The 16,248-nt window shown below is 36.8% G+C and overlaps 1 pseudogene; it reads right to left on the bottom strand.

Moving 5' to 3' along the window:
• LOC149234583 (2-oxoglutarate-dependent dioxygenase 19-like) overlaps positions 1–11,699 on the bottom strand; it is a 139,674-nt pseudogene extending 127,975 nt beyond the window's left edge.
• Between the last annotated feature and the right edge of the window lie 4,549 nt (positions 11,700–16,248).

The following is a 16,248-nucleotide window of genomic DNA, read 5'->3' as shown; positions in this document are numbered from 1 at the left end:
ATGCACCGATCACCCAACACCTCTAACATACGATGGCCGATTTAATTGCAATCGTCGATCAGGTTCACAATATCACGGTCGACGATTAATCGCCTAATTGCAATCACTGAAGCATTGCACTTAACTTCTCCACTTAAAAGTCACAACCCGATATATATTATAGACCCAATATGGTTCCTATGTTATGTTTGATGGGTTTTCAAGTCTGCCACATATCGCATGAAAGTTGTATTGCGATCCCGATTAATCCACCCGCGCGATTCAATCTTGGGCGTCGATCTTCAAGATCCGACGGCTACCGTGTATCACGTTTCAAATCTCCGTTATTTTGTTCACTTGTGATTTGCACTGTTTTCCAATGTTAATGCATTTCTTGAGTTTCTTCACAGGTTTCGCTTTCTTTCCTCTTCTATTGCTCTGTTTACTCCCGAACTCGTTTCTGCACTTTTCTTCAATGAAAATCCCTCCAAAGCTCTGCTTTGATCCCTCAAATGGATTCAAAGGTCCATGACATTCCTCTATTACGCACTCTTCTTTGCGTTCACTGAATTTGCCTACACGAATACATATATTATGTTGTTCTTTGGTAAACTCAATCTATCAATCAATACATCGAAACACACTAATACATTGGAAATTAATCTCGGTGCATAGATGTAAATCAACCCATAATTACAAGATGGGAATTTCTGACTCACTGGCCTGATTTTCTATTATCAGTGACCTCTATTACAACTCTCCCCGTAGGCTTACAACACTCCAATCTGCTATCTATTTTCCTATTCAACCTCTCCAAAATATCTAACCCCTATCTCTTCCTTTTTGGCTTACATTTATACCCAAGGATTCTAAAACCAATTCTGGTTCAGATGCATGAATTCCTTAACAAAATTCCTAAATCTCCTTCTTTTTCCTAAAACTCCTCTCTAATCCCTAGATTCATGAACTGACTCCTAATCTAAGATTTACAATCAATTCTCAATCCCTCAATCTCTCAACTATCCTAAATCTATCATGTTCTCCTACATTCGAGAACATTTACAATAAAGCCTCACAATATTTAATTAATTCCTACTCTTATTAAAATCACTCAAAACATTAAATAATTACATAAATCCAATACTTAGGAAACCAATTTCCTTGAAACACAAGACCCCCTTATTTCTACTAGAATACAATGACAATATTGAGTTGGATGCTCCTCCATCAGACTCCTCATGTAGGAAAATTTATGACCACCTGGTCATAAGCCTGGATAATTATTTCCTCCTGGATCCCAAAATTTATTTTGTAATTTGTCCTTGCTTGTCAATCGTTCTATTGCTATTGTTATCTACTACTGTTCTCCAGGTCTCCATACCTTATGTTGTTATTCTCCACTTTCCCTTCTCTCATAGTCTGCAACTGTCTTCTTCTTGTTATCACTCCTCTTCTTTCTTGTTGTTGTCTTTCTCTGAGACACTTTCATCATTAACCTCCTTATCAACTCAATCTCTCTATCCAATATATCCTTTGTCTGCTGATCATTTCCATCTCTTGATTGTTGAACTCTTATTCTTGCTTGTTCTTCACTTGTTCTGATCGCTTCCTTTTCACCCTTACTCTCTTATTTACTGTCGTTTTGCACCTTTCCTGTTGTTGCCACATTGTCTTTTAGAACAATTTCCTGCTTCTGTTTTTTGCATCTCTCAACTTCTTCTTGATTATTATTGATGACAACTTCTTTGTCATCGTTCTTCAGCAATCTATCCTAGAAATTCATCCTCTGCTCTTCCAACTTTCTCCTTTGGAAGTCTAATTCCCTATATATCTCAATGATCCTGCTTGGAGTGAACTTTGGAAATTTTACACAATCTCCCATTGCTTCATTTTCTATTGATCCATCTTCACATGGTCTTTCTTTCTCTGCTAAATCTTCCATAACATCCTTCAGTAGATATTCTTCTTCTTCTTCTTCCATTTGGCTGTCCACCTGTGCCAAATCTGCTCCAGCTTCTGCAACAACATCTTCGATTATAAGACAATGAAAAATATAAGGTCCCTGTACCTCTTTTCCCTTTAGCAACACTTCAATATACTGCTCAGATCTCTCTTCTTCTGTCAGCATATTAGTATGTTGATCCAGCCTCAAAGAACTCTTGAGACTGTCAACAAGTCTCTCCTTCTCATCATCTGTTTCAATGATGTCTTCCAGCATTTGTCCACTGTAGTGAACTAATTCTTTCCCAGCCTCTTTGTCATATTCTGCTTCAAAACTTTCATCTTCTGGAAGGTACTCTTTCACATCTTTGACAACTTTAAAAGACTGTCTATCTTCTTTGAAACCTGCAATCATACACAAATAATTAGTTTTTAAATCAAAAGACCTTACGGCCTTATTTGATGCTTCAGTCATCAAGTGTTCTGGCTGCTTCAAATCATTCAAACTCCTCTAGCTATTCATCACTTTCAAAAAGTAATGGTCCACTTTCTGGTTCACATATTGAAACTTCAACATCTTCTTCAGCATCTTCCTTTTGCCGTAGCTCAACTCTTTCGAGCTTCTCTATCCTCTGTTTGGCATCTATAACCTATTCAAGTTCCCTTAGTTCCTTCATCAACTGCATATTCACTTGTTGATTCCTCTTCTCTTGTAGCCTTTTCCACTTCACCTTCTTTCTCATGACATAACCATGCTTCTGGTCTACTTCATTTCTTTGCAACATCTCCATTAACACTTCAAGTTGAACTGCTATCTCAACCTTCTCCCTCTCATATTCCTCTTTGCTTAACTGTCTCTGTATGCCATTTGCCTTGGCATCCTTCTCCTTTTGTCCTCTGTTGTGGTCTCTTTTAGAACCTTTGTTATGATTGGCACTAGTCATTATCCTTTCCATCTCTATGAGTTCCTCACTCACTTTACTATGAGTTGGACTAAATCCTCTTAAACAACAAGTCCTGTCCTATTGCCACTTACCTCACCAAGCTCTCCTCACTCAGTCTTTTGGCAAGAAATTGGTTCTCTATCTCTCGAACCTCCTTTGAGCACTTCTCTTTGCTCTTTCTGCGCTTCAACTCATCTGCATCTTCTAAGAACAAAACTGTCCTCTTTATCCAATCTCTGTTGGAATTCCTCAAGGTTCTACCACATCTCTGTTTTCACTTAGAAACTTTCACCATCTTCCTTTATCTCTTGGCAATTCTACCCACATCCTCTGTAGAATTGTCTTTTGGGAGTTGCAATATACTTCTGCTTCAATGCAAAGACTACAACTTTCTAATATTCAAATCCAAATAAAACCATATCATCTTACGTTCAAGATCTCGTTCTAATCTTGCCCTTCCATTCACCTGCACTTTTGAATGGACTGTCCTTTCCACTAGCTTTCAACTGCATCCTTAAACTCTATTACTTCAAAAACTTACAAACAACCCTCTTACAGTTTAACTATTGTAATCTTGTTATAAAATTTCATTCATTCATATCTGCTACTCATTAGACAAGACTGCATACCTTCACGTACCTTCAGGATCTCACCATTTCTGCAATCTGTTTCAGCAGATCTTTATGCTTCCACTCCACGAATTCTCAATATTCAATCACTGTCAATCATATTTAGAATCTGATTCTTTCTTCCAATCCTCTGGCTTTGTCTTAGTAAAGCTTAGCTATCGGTAACAATTCCTTCTTTGTTGAGTTTTATTCCTCTCAGAAATCATTAATAGCTTCTTTCATTACTGCTCCATAAGGTTTGATCTCCTTTGCTGAGATACTTCATTAGCTTATTTCTCCATTCATTCTTCACATCCGAGTGAACCTCCATTCTTCAAACATCGTTGTAGACTCTTCCTGTCTCTCCAATCTATGCTTAATTCTGCCTCACCAAATGGTTCATTTATAATTCAACTCTGATTGCAGTTCTGCTCTGATACCAAAATGATGCAGGGTTTCCCCTGCGCATACCCACAATATGCATCAATGTGCATAAATACCACTTTCCCAGGAAATTTACTCACAAAACAGTCGAATCCTCATAAAATCAATGGTTAAGGCCCTCTTACCTATAGTTCCTTTGAATTGGAACTCAATCACCCCACTTTAAACCCTCTATTGGGACTTTATCAACCATTTAAAGCATTCATTATTCCCTTTTAATGAAGTCTTCCTCAAAGCTTCCTTATCAGGACTGTTAAACTCCCATAAACCTTAGTCAAGCTTTTAATTTCGCATATATAACCTTTCTTTCCAAAACCTTGGTTAATATATGCTTAACACATAAAACACTATCGCCACGAATTTCCTTATAAACCGTTTACAAAGAGAAATGCTGCGTAAACCTACCTTTCCGCCCTCCCGTACAACCTTGTCATGGTTCCCGAGGTTTAACCTCATCGCAATCGACCATCACTCCTTCCACGGGTCCTGCACATATATATGTTTTCATCACCCCTTTGACTCCGATCTCTGACTATCAGAGTCGTTAATATTAAATTTTCCGTTAAAAGGATCGCCCTCACTTATATTTTGAATACAAAAGAGAAACCCACTTGAACGTATACTATGGACTTCAAAAGGTATATGCCCAAATATATGGATCGTCGGGTCCGCCCCTTTAACTAACCATTTTCCGATGTGTCGATCACCCGACACCTCCGATATGCGATGGCCAATTTAATCGCAACCATCGATCATGTTCATGATCCGATGGTCGATGATTAATTGCCCAACCACTATCGCCGAACCATTGTGCTTAACTCCTCTACTTAAAAGTCCTGACCCAATATATATTATGGACCCAATATGGTTCCTATGTTATGTTTGATGGGTTTTCGGGTCTGCTCCATATTGCATGAAAGTTGTATTGCGATCTCGATTAATCCACCCGCGCAATTCAATCCTGGTCGTCGATCTTCAAGATCCAACGGCTACTGTGTATCACATTTCAACTCTCCGTTATTTTGTTCACTTGTGATTTGCGTTGTTTTCCAGTGTTAATGCATTTCTTGAGTTTCTTCACAGGTTCCACTTTCTTCCCTCTTCTACTGCTCCATTTACTCCCGAACTCGTTTCTGCGCTTTTCTTCAATCACAATCCCTCCAAAGCTCTGCTTTGATCCCTCAAATGGATTCACAGGTCCATTACATTCCTCTGTTTCACCATCTTCTTTGCGTTCACTAAATTTTCCTACACGAATACATATATTATGTCGTTCTCTGGTAAACTCAATCTATCAATCAATACATCGAAACACACACTAATACATTAGAAATTAATCTCGGTGCATATGTGTAAATCAACCCATAATTACAAGATGGGACTTTCTGACTCACTGGCCTGATTTTCTAATATCAGTGGCCTCTATTCCAACTCTGCTCGTAGGCTTACAACACTCCAATCTACTATCTATTTTCCTATTCAACCTCTCCAAAATATCCAACCCTTGTCTCTATCTTTTTGGCTTACATTTATACCCAGGGATTCTAAAACCAATTCTAGTTCAGATCCATGAATTCCTTAACAAAATTCCTAAATCTCCTTCTTGTTCCTAAAACTCCTCTCTAATCCCTAGATTCATGAACTGACTCATAATCTAAGATTTACAATCAATTTTCAATCCCTCAATCTCTCAACTATTCTAAATCTCTAATGTTCTCCTACATTCGAGAACATTTACAATAAAGCCTAACAATATTTAATTAATTCCTATACTTATTAAAATCACTCAAAACATTAAATAATTACATAAATCCAATACTTAGGAAACCAAATTCCTTGAAACACAGGATCCCCTATTTCTACTAGAATACAATGATAATATTGAGTTGGATGCTCCTGCATCACAAATATAAAAACATACCTGATTAAAAATATTGTTCCTGGATTTTAGGCATCTGTGGTTCATTTCTTTTGAGCTTAGTCTCGAAGTATCCACAGTAGAAACCATATTTTTGTCAATGTTTCAAATCTCAATAGGGATCCATCATCAGGACCAATCTAAATAATGATAGTAGAAGATCTACAGATCTATAGATAAAAAATTAAACTAGTATTATTTAAAATTAGAGCTATAAATAAGAATAATTTAATTATGATAATCATAAATTATAATAATAATTTATTTACTATTTAGAATATTAATTATTAATAATAAAAATGATAAATAAATATAAAGTTATTAGCCGACTTTCAATTAAAGAAAAAAAAAAAATCTTTAAATATTTATCCTTTCACAAAGCTCTTCTTCTATCATTATTTAGATTGATCCTGGTGATGGATCCCTATTGGGATTTGAAACATTGACAGAAATATGGTTTCTACTATAAATACTCCGAAACTAAGCTTAAAATAAAAATATTGTTATTTGACTTTTCTAATTTATAATATTTAAATAATATATAATAATATAAAAAAATAATTTTTTCATTAATTTTTATGAAAAATATATTATAAGATAAATATATTAATAATTATCATAAATGTATTGATATGTATTAGGTTTTTAACAACAACTTGTAGTAATTTTAAAAGTACTATACATAATTCGGAAATAATATATAATATTTTTAACACATATACTTAATAATAACACTAAGATATAGAGAGATATTCTTAGTATTGCTTTTTCCTAACATAGTAAACGATTACCAAAACGCCAAAAATTTTTCATGGTAAAGATATTCGTGGTATTTCCTTTTCCCACCACACTAAATGATTAGTAAAATGCTAACACTCTTACCAAAACTTGTTCTAAATTCTCTGGTAAAATTGTTTAGGTTTCAATTTTATTTTCAAAGAGGAGTTTGCCCGGTATCTAACAGCTAAACTTGTGAAGCCGATAGGCTTTTTATGGAGATGTCCTTCCTTACGACACTATAGCTGATTTGTCAACCTGGAGAATATGTTTTCGAGGCTGGCCAATACGAGGGTTGCACATTCCACGGATTTTTGCTCTGTTCTGCTCTGTTCTACTCTGATTTTCTTCATTTTGCGGTAGAATTGATCATTTTATGGCGACTGGGTGAACCACTTGGGACCTCGATAGGCCTACCATGGTGAGTAGGGTTACTTGGGGAACCATTCTGTTGGATCTCCTATCTATGGAAAATGTCGTGACACTGCCATTGCGGGTTACATGTATTTACCACTTCAAACCTCTCACCAATAGAGACTTTGCAGCCCTCTTTCATTCGCAATTCCACCCGCAAGGTTTCGTACTGTATCTTTCTGCAGAGGGTCTAGGAATCCTGCCATGTTTATTAATTAGATACCATGCTAAATTTTGGGTACTCGAACTATAGTTCAAGTAGTACCAATTATCGCCACAGAAAAGGAAAATTAGGAGAAGCATAGAATGGCAGAAAATATCATACATAATATACCACAACAGCTAGAATAGTGGTGGTGGCAGCTTCATGGAAGAAAAAACAACCCTCTTTTCCTACAAGAAAGCCCAATAATTCACCATTGAAGATGATTTGAATAAAAAATCAACAGAACAACTTACATAATCAAAGAATTGAAGAACTTTCTTAATTGTTCAAGTAAGTAGGAGTAGATAAGATCGAGATATACAATGGAGCTCCCACCGGTCTCCCCTTCTTCGTCATCATCTTCTCTTCTGCCATGAATACCATTAGAATGAAGGAAATTTAACTCACAAATCATATATCTAAAGATTGCACCTAATATATCGAGTAGCGCTTTGGGAAATTTCGTTACAAATAGGTTGCACTTTCAGAGAAGGGATGTTGTGAGTCGTCTTCAATCATCTCGCTGGAGTTATGGCAAAATTTCACGATGCTTATCTTTACTTCACTTTTTTAAGTTTAGAGGACATTCAAACGCATATTCACTGAAGATCAAACACCATGTTGGATGTGCTCAGAAAATAAAGATTTTTATTGTTAATACACAGTTCGGTTGATATATATACATCATAATTCTTCATTTTCAGAAATAGGTCTGTGAGATATACATAGATAGACACAGTTTATGTGTATATACAGAATTGATTTTGAATGGCACCTTCGACTAATGGATACCATAATCAACATCGTGAAGAGATTCTACATCAAAATATAAGAGCAAAGAAGCTATCGCTCCTCTATGTTGAAGATCAGCTCTCGGAGCTCCAAGGCGTCATGAACAAATGAAAGGGAGAACCCCTCCATGTGTCAGGAATTGGGGTTGGGGCTTCGGGGAGCATATTCATGGTGATCCTTTGGGAAGCTTATGGTCACATGGTAGATGACAAGGTGCAATTCAAGATGGGAAGGCCTTGGAGAGAGTGTTTTCTCACTCTCTTCGATGTCATAAACTCCAGGGAGGACGTGCTCAGGAGGCTTATCTGTAACTGTGCTTATCTCAAATATGTGGAGGCCAGGTTGGGGGATCGAGTCTTGTGTGCTGGTGAGATTCTGCAAGATAGGTTTCGTGTCAATATGCTTGAGACACCCCTTTGTCCTATCAAGGTGGTCACAATTATCTAAATTGGTCATGAAGTTAGTTGATTTGGTGGACATACTCTGACATTTATGTGCTTCTCATAGGTATCCATTTTTTTTCTTGTGGTCCGTCTCCATATTCTTCTTCATTCTAAGCGTTTTGACTCTTGAGAGTGAACAAGGAATTTCGGTTGTTGCTTTAGCTTAGCCACTTGTTCTGTCAACATTTGTGCTTTTGTTACAAACCCCTCTATATAATACTATGCTATGACTAGAAGGACCTCTTTAACATGCAATTGCATTCCCTTTGGTGCCTTATAGATGTTTCTTTTAGCCATTGTGTCTCCCTGTGCGAAGAACCGTGGCTAGGTTTGTGACTACTGTCAATAGTCAAATGGTATCTATTTTTACTTGAAAAATTCAGTTCAATCTTATAGTATTTATGTCCTAGAAGCTTGACTTTGCAAGTTGTTTAGCTTCATTATTGGTAAATTGTATTTTATGATGCTTGAATGTTGTATTATCAATGTAATGAAATCTCTCTCTTTAAATCTCTTGGAGGTTCAGGGTTCTCATATTGGTCATATTTTTATTTTCATTTCTCAATCTCAGAGAAAGTACTCAAATTTTTTGTCTAGCGGCTTGACTTTGCATGAAGGTTTATTATCTCCATGATTTGTATTGTTTGCTTTTTAAATGCTTGTGAAACTTGTTTGAACTGTTTGTAGTACTTATTTTCTTTATTGCAGCTTAACTTATTTCATCCTGAAATTATTGTTTTTCAATTGAGTAATATAAGAGTATTCTTATGCAGAGGGGTTCTTCCATGAGCTATGTAATGATATTTTCTAAATGGTGTACTTGTTGTGGGACATATCAATGTTCTTCTCGTTACGACTATATGCTTCCACATGCTTATTTGATAGCTTTCAGTTGATATGTTTATACTATGTAAGTCCCTGGTAAATTGTCTCTATGATGCTTGCAAACATGATTTGAATATTTTACCATTTATGCAATAAAAATTCACTCTTTAAACCAATTGCAGTTTCTTAGGGTTCTCATACTGAGTCCCATTTTTAATTTTCATTTCTCAATCCTACCAAATAATACTAGAGTTATCTGTCTAGTGGTTTGAATTTAAATAAAAGGTTATCAACTCCATGATTCACACTGTTAGATGCTTCTAAAGCTTGGTTTTCATTGTTTTCAATACGTATTTCCTTTATTACAAAAGAAGTTATCTCATTTTGAAATTGTTGTTTTTCCAGTGAGCAGTATGATAGTATTCTTACTCAGAGGGGTTTCTCCATGACTTATGTAATGATTTTCTCTTAATTAGGTACTTTTTATGGGGAATATTAATGTTATTTCTTTACTGTCATATGCCTCCACATGCTTATTTTGGTAGCTTTGAATTGATAAATGTGACAGGGTACCCGTGATTTCACACTAGAACAGATGGCCATAAGAGAGAGAGAATTTTCGATAATTGTAGGGGTGTTCAAGAGTCATGGTGTTGTGGCCCTTGATACTATAGTTTTTGAAGTAAAGGCCAAGGACAAAAGGAGCCCATTTAAGGCAACTCATGGTAGGAAATGCAGTGAGGGTGAAACTTTGATGAGTCCAAAGCAACCCCTTTATCGGAGAATCCCATTTATCGGAGTTTTATATATGGTATGTCTCAAAAAAATCCGATATCGTTATACTCCTAACCTCCGATGGACCACATCATACCGTATCATATATCGCAGGTTCTCCCATCAGAATGTTTCTGATATAGTTGGTTCACGTCCCGGACTCGATATAGAATTTAAATCTTCTTTATGATCCATATCGCATCTGCTCATTATGTCGGGCTTTTTAATAATTCACAAGTTGTAAAATCTGATAGGTTGGACCCGATTTGGAATTTAATTGTGATTTATAATATGATCGGGTTAACATGATATGAAGAGGAGCTGCTTGCATGCTCATTGTTGAATGGTGGGTTTCTGGGCCTTCCCTTTTCTTGTTTATTGACATCGCTTGACATTCCAGAGTTTTGTGCACTTTCGGATGTAGAATTGAAAGCAACGGTTGTTGTTGCTGGGAAAACTTGAATATGGGGTGGAGAGGATGAAATTGGTTGTGTAATTTGATTAATAAGTGACGTTCTTGCCTTGTTACACAAGATGAGACAAGTTCTAGTTTGTAAGGCAGATTGCGCACTCTCTTTGCTCAGTTTGCATGAAAATATTATTGCTGGTGGAACGGAAGAGAAAAGCTTCCTGGGCAAAATTGTTGTCCAAGATGTTGTTGTTAAAGGGGGCGATAGTGAAGGGGGAAGTGTAGAGGAAAATGATACGAAGGCACATGAAACTAAGGGGAAGTCGAGAGGTGAAAAGAAGAAGAAAGGGAACCAAGAAATTGGTTTGGGGAAGGGAATTGCTATTGTGAGGCAGCTCGTTGTTCAAATTATTCAAAAGAGATTACACCTAGGAAATACACCTACTCGAGTTTATTCTTCACCGGATGAATGGGAAAAGGAACTAGATTTGTTACTCGATCTGAAAGACTCAAAACTTCAGATGCTATTAGAGACTATGAAGACAATTTTAGAAAGCAATGAAACTAGAAGATTACCTAAAATTCCCAAGGTTTGTGACTGTTGTTTCTGTTTGATAAGTAAATATTTTTCTATCGACAAAGTATACAGAGCTATATAATTATGCAACATATGAAGTTTTCCTCAGAAATCTTGATATTTGATCCTCACAGTCTCTGTCATTAAGACCAATAGTTACATGAAATCATTGAATCTGCTTGTTTTAGTTCATGGCGAAAATCTCTAGCCTATTCTGTCATCAAATTAAAATGTTGGCTTTCCAGTTTCCACTAGTAAGGAGGAGGTTCTTAAAATGCTAGCCTGACTATTAATGTTTTTATAAAAAAAGTCGTGAAATATAAAACCATAATACTTATCTAGATTGGTCATGAAGTCAGTTGATTTGGTGGACATACTTTGACATTTATGTGCTTCTCATCGGTCTCCATTGTTTTGGTTGTGATTCGTCTCCATCTACTTCTTAATTCTGAGCATTTTGACTCTTGAGAGTGAACTCTGGGATTATACCGTGGACTTCCAGTTGTTGCTTTAGCTTAGCCACTTGTTCTGTCAACCTTTGTTCTGCTGCTGCAAACCCCTCTATATAATCCTCTGTTATGCCTGCAATGACCTCTTTAACATGCAGTTGCATTCCCTCTGCTACCTTATAGATGTTTCTTTTGGTCATTGTGTCTCCCTGTGAGAAGAACCATGGCTAGGTTTGTGACTACTATCGATAGTCAAATGGTATTTGTTTTTACTTGAAAACTTCAGTTCAATCTTATAGTATTTAAGTCCTAGAAGCTTGACTCTGCAAGTTGTTTAGCTTCATTATTGGTAAATTGTATTTTATGATGCTTGAATGTTGTATTATCAATTTAATGAAATCTCTCTCTCTTTAAATCCCTTGGAGGTTCAGGTTTCTCATATTGGTCATATTTCTACTTTCATTTCTCAATCTCAGAGAAAGTACTCGAATTTTTTGTCTAGCAGTTTGACTTTGCATGAAGGTTTATTATCTCCATGATTTGCATCATTTGCCTTTTAAATGCTTGGGAAACTTGTTTGAACTATTTGTAGTGCTTATTTTATTTATTACATTTTAAGTTATTTCATCTTGAAATTATTGTTTTTCAATTGAGTAATATAAGAGTATTCTTATGCAGAGGTGTTCTTCCATGAGTTATGTAATGATATTGTCTCTAAATGGTGTACTTGTTGTGGGACATATTAATGTTCTTCTCGTTATGACTATATGCTTCCACATTCTTATTTGATATCTTTCGGTGAACGCAAGCGGGAAAATTTTCTAGATCCTTTGTGTTATGGGCAGGTTGAGAGCTATGCAAGAAACCTTTATGTCAAAACATTGACTGTTAAGTGGTGGGTGAGAGATTTTCGTCTCTCCTCTAAATATATCAGCCCATGAATTTATGAAATGCTAGAGCAAATTCTCATCTACTACCATGTAGTTAATTATGAAACCTATCGCAACTCCATCTCTCAGCTTCGTAACTTGATCATAATCAACTTTAGAGTGTTAAAAAGAGAAAGAGAAAACTATGAGCTAATTTCCTAGTCAAATGAATTAATAATTTTCATTGAACAGAAGAAAGAGAGGCATTTTTCCTTTTTGCAAATGATAGGGACAAATCCTCTCCCAGTATTTGAGTTCCAGATAAAAGATGAGTAATACTTTTAAACACAACATAAGGAATTTTAGAAGGGGAATGAAGTCACATGGACCACCATCAGAGGGAGAAAACAATTGTTAAGATTGATAGCACCATCTAGAAGAAAAATTTGGCAAACAACTAGATTGACCTCCAACCCCATTATTTCTTGAATTCTGACATTTGACGTGGAAGCTTCTATCAACTTGGCACCAAAAAATGAATCAAGTTTGGGCTGGTATCGAAGATTTAAATGAGGTTCATAACAAGAGTTCCGATGTGGTGGATCCGATATCAGATTTAAATCAAGCATAAAGTGAGATCGGGTCCGAGCCTATCGGAAACTTCGAGCGCATCCATTTGAAAAAAAATCGATGTTTGGGTGAAGCCAATTTTGAATTTAACTAGAGTGTAAAGTATATCAGGTTCAGGTATTGGGACTTTGGCAAGCATCGAAGGTGTCACATAAGTGGAAACCCAAAAATCTGATGGCCAACAGATCCGATATTGGCTTTAAAATGTGGTGAAAAATGTCATCGGGTCCATCCAAAGGAGAGGTATCGGAACTTTGGTATGGCAGTGTGTTAAAAAAAACTCCAATATTTTTAAACAAAATCTGATAGTTTTATGAAGTGGCACGTGGCTTTTGGATGGGGTATCGGAGAAATGGGAGTCGAGCAACATCATAAGTTTGGGCTGCGATAACATTGGGAATCTTGGAGAGTTTCCCATCATCACACTACTATCGCAGATCGTTCTATCCAGTTCCAGAGCAGTGGGTCATTGCTTATATTTTTGCAGCTTCGCCCTGATGTTCCATTACGGTGTGGTCATATGATGTGGTGCAGCAATCCCACTAGATAACGTATATCACAGGCTAGGAGCTCTCCTATACTGACCGTGGTGCTAACAATTTTGATGTCATTGCCGAAGTAAGAATGAGGTAATGGAGGTATCAATCTATGTCGGTAGTTCATCGTGAGCTCGAATGTCGTCGGTTCCTGGGGAGGCAGGGCACGAGCCCATGCAATGGCCTGCCATATGTTAACAAAGAGTGCCTAGAAGGACAAGATTTTATTTGGCTCCTTTTCCAGACATTTCACAAGAATGGAAAAATGAGAGAACATATCCCTTGTGACATCCAAAGAAGCTAGCTTTGATATCAACTAATACAGAAATAACTAGTTTAAATGAACCCAATACCAGGGCACTTACTACTTCATCTTAATATATTTCCACTATTATCATACATGCATTCGCAATTTTTCTTCGCATTGGACTATTACTTTATATAATGGGTTTCAGTTAAGAGTTGTTCTGTCCATGGAAAAATAAAACAAGTTCACACAACCAAGAGCAAGGTCACGAAAACAAAGAGAGAAATGCAATAAGGCTTAACATAAAATAAACCATTAACATAAAATATACCATCGAATTAATTTTCCATGGTCTTGATTTTATTTTTTTGTCTATCCCTGTTAGACTCTCTTTCTCTATTATAGCAGACCACAACCTCTTGATTTTGCTTTCTTTTACATATCTGAATCGTTCCTTCAATCGTTGGCGCAACTGCTCCAGTACTCGCCCCACTGCAGTTTGGGACAGTACCTTACATTAAGTCTTTCCAAGGACATTAAATGTTCCACACCTCGCAGCTCTTCTATCTCATGGCATTCTCCAACATATAATTCTTGAAGCTCTGTGAGCTGCTCCAAACCTTGTATGCACTTGAACTTGGGACATGCATAAACCTCCAACCACCACAAATTTTCCAAAACTGGTAACTCTTCTATCTCAGCGAGATCAGAAACATATAGGATTCTAAGCTTTGTGAGGTGTTCCAACCCTTGTATGGTCTTGAGTTTACTACATTCATAGACATTCAACATATACAAAGATGTCAGATGTTCCAGAGATGGCAACTCTTCTATCTCATCACATTGATAAACATATACTCTTCTAAGCTTTCAAAGGTGTCCCAATGCTTGTATGCTCTTGAGTTTGCTACATCGACTGACATGCAACTCCTCCAAAGTTGTCCACGTTTCAAGACTGGTGAGCTCCTCTACTTTTTCAGAGCCCACAATGGTGAGATCTTTAAGTTTTTCAGGACCAAAAAGCCTTCCTATTTTCCTCAAGGTAAAGCACCACTGATCTAGGATTTCCTCTGATCTCCCATTTGTGATATCGCAAAAACCTCCCATTTGAGAAAATCTCGGATACACGGAACCGATTTGATTTAAATTTTTATTAATTGAAATATCACATTCGTTCTCATATCAGTGATTTTGTTTTGTGTTCTTAAAATGAATTCATCACGATGTCACACCCACCCATATCACAACTTTCATATAGTGTCGCCTTTAATAATCATCGATCATTGATCTCATATGCGGATGAAATCGGTTTATTTATAATGTTTTAATGTGGTTTCACGTCCACTATGTCATAAATTTACAATATCGCAAATTTGTGAAGTGTCTCATGTTTAAACCTCTGATATCAAAAACCTGCGATACCTATCTGTGCTTGCCACTTGTCACACTATGGCTTGATCGCTGTTATAAGGTATCTACGAGTATTGCCTTAAGGTTCAGGGTTGTTGATACAGTTTTCTCTATGGTTTGTTAAAATGTGTGTCCTTTATAATAAAACGTTCATTGCTCTGTTGTATTCTTATTACAGGGACAATCCAGGGGGCCAATCCTAGAATATCTTGTACTTGCGATAAACTATGACCACTTTAAAAAAAAATTTCCTTTGGTTATATAATACATTTATTATTATAAAGGGACAATGTTATATGTATCGGAGTTTTGGTATTGAAAAACTCTCCGATCAATAATCTACAACCACTTTATGGAAATACGCATCTACTTTATAACCTAAAAGGCGGTATTTAGACCTACTGAATATCACAATTAATTCTTCTGGTCTCATTTCAAGAATTTTGATATCCATACCTCCAATACCACTCCTCCTCTGACACTTGTCACTTTCTAATAAGCTTTGTTTCACTCAAACATAGATGGACTCAAGGTTCGCATTGACTGTCAGTGTTTCCTTATGGCTCTCAGTGAAAATGCGAGTTATACTTTTGAATGGACAATTTTGTTACTCTAAAAATATAATTTCAATAGGAATCATGACTGTGGAGCTTGTTTTAATCGATACGATTCCTTTTTAACTTTGCACACAATATTTTTATCATTGCCGGCGGAGCTGAGAAGGGCGATGGCGAGTTAGGGTTTCGGGATAGGAACAGGCGTCCCCTGGTGGACCTGCTCCCAGGTAGGTGCAGGAGACCCCGCGCGTACCTGCAAGAACCACGCCACAGATCAGTAACAAATAAAAAGAGAGCAGAAATTATTGAAAACAGGCCAGATAGCAAAGAATGACGGAAGCAAGTGGGGGGAGAGATCCCCTCCTACAAGGAGATTACAGCAAGGGAATCAAGCCGTATCGGGGAAAATGGAGGACCTGGAAATTGAAGCAAAAACGCGCCGATGATGGGAGAACTATGGAAGGCGAGGCAAAGACAGGGAAAAAATGTTTTCTGCTGGC

The sequence above is a fragment of the Pinus tabuliformis genome, chromosome 8 (assembly GCF_031772625.1).
Source record: "Pinus tabuliformis cultivar Carrire ecotype Pingquan chromosome 8, CPIR1, whole genome shotgun sequence".
NCBI classification, from domain to species: Eukaryota; Viridiplantae; Streptophyta; class Pinopsida; order Pinales; family Pinaceae; genus Pinus; species Pinus tabuliformis.
Note: the sequence above shows the minus strand (reverse complement) of the source record. Positions and strands in the feature narration are given on the sequence as shown.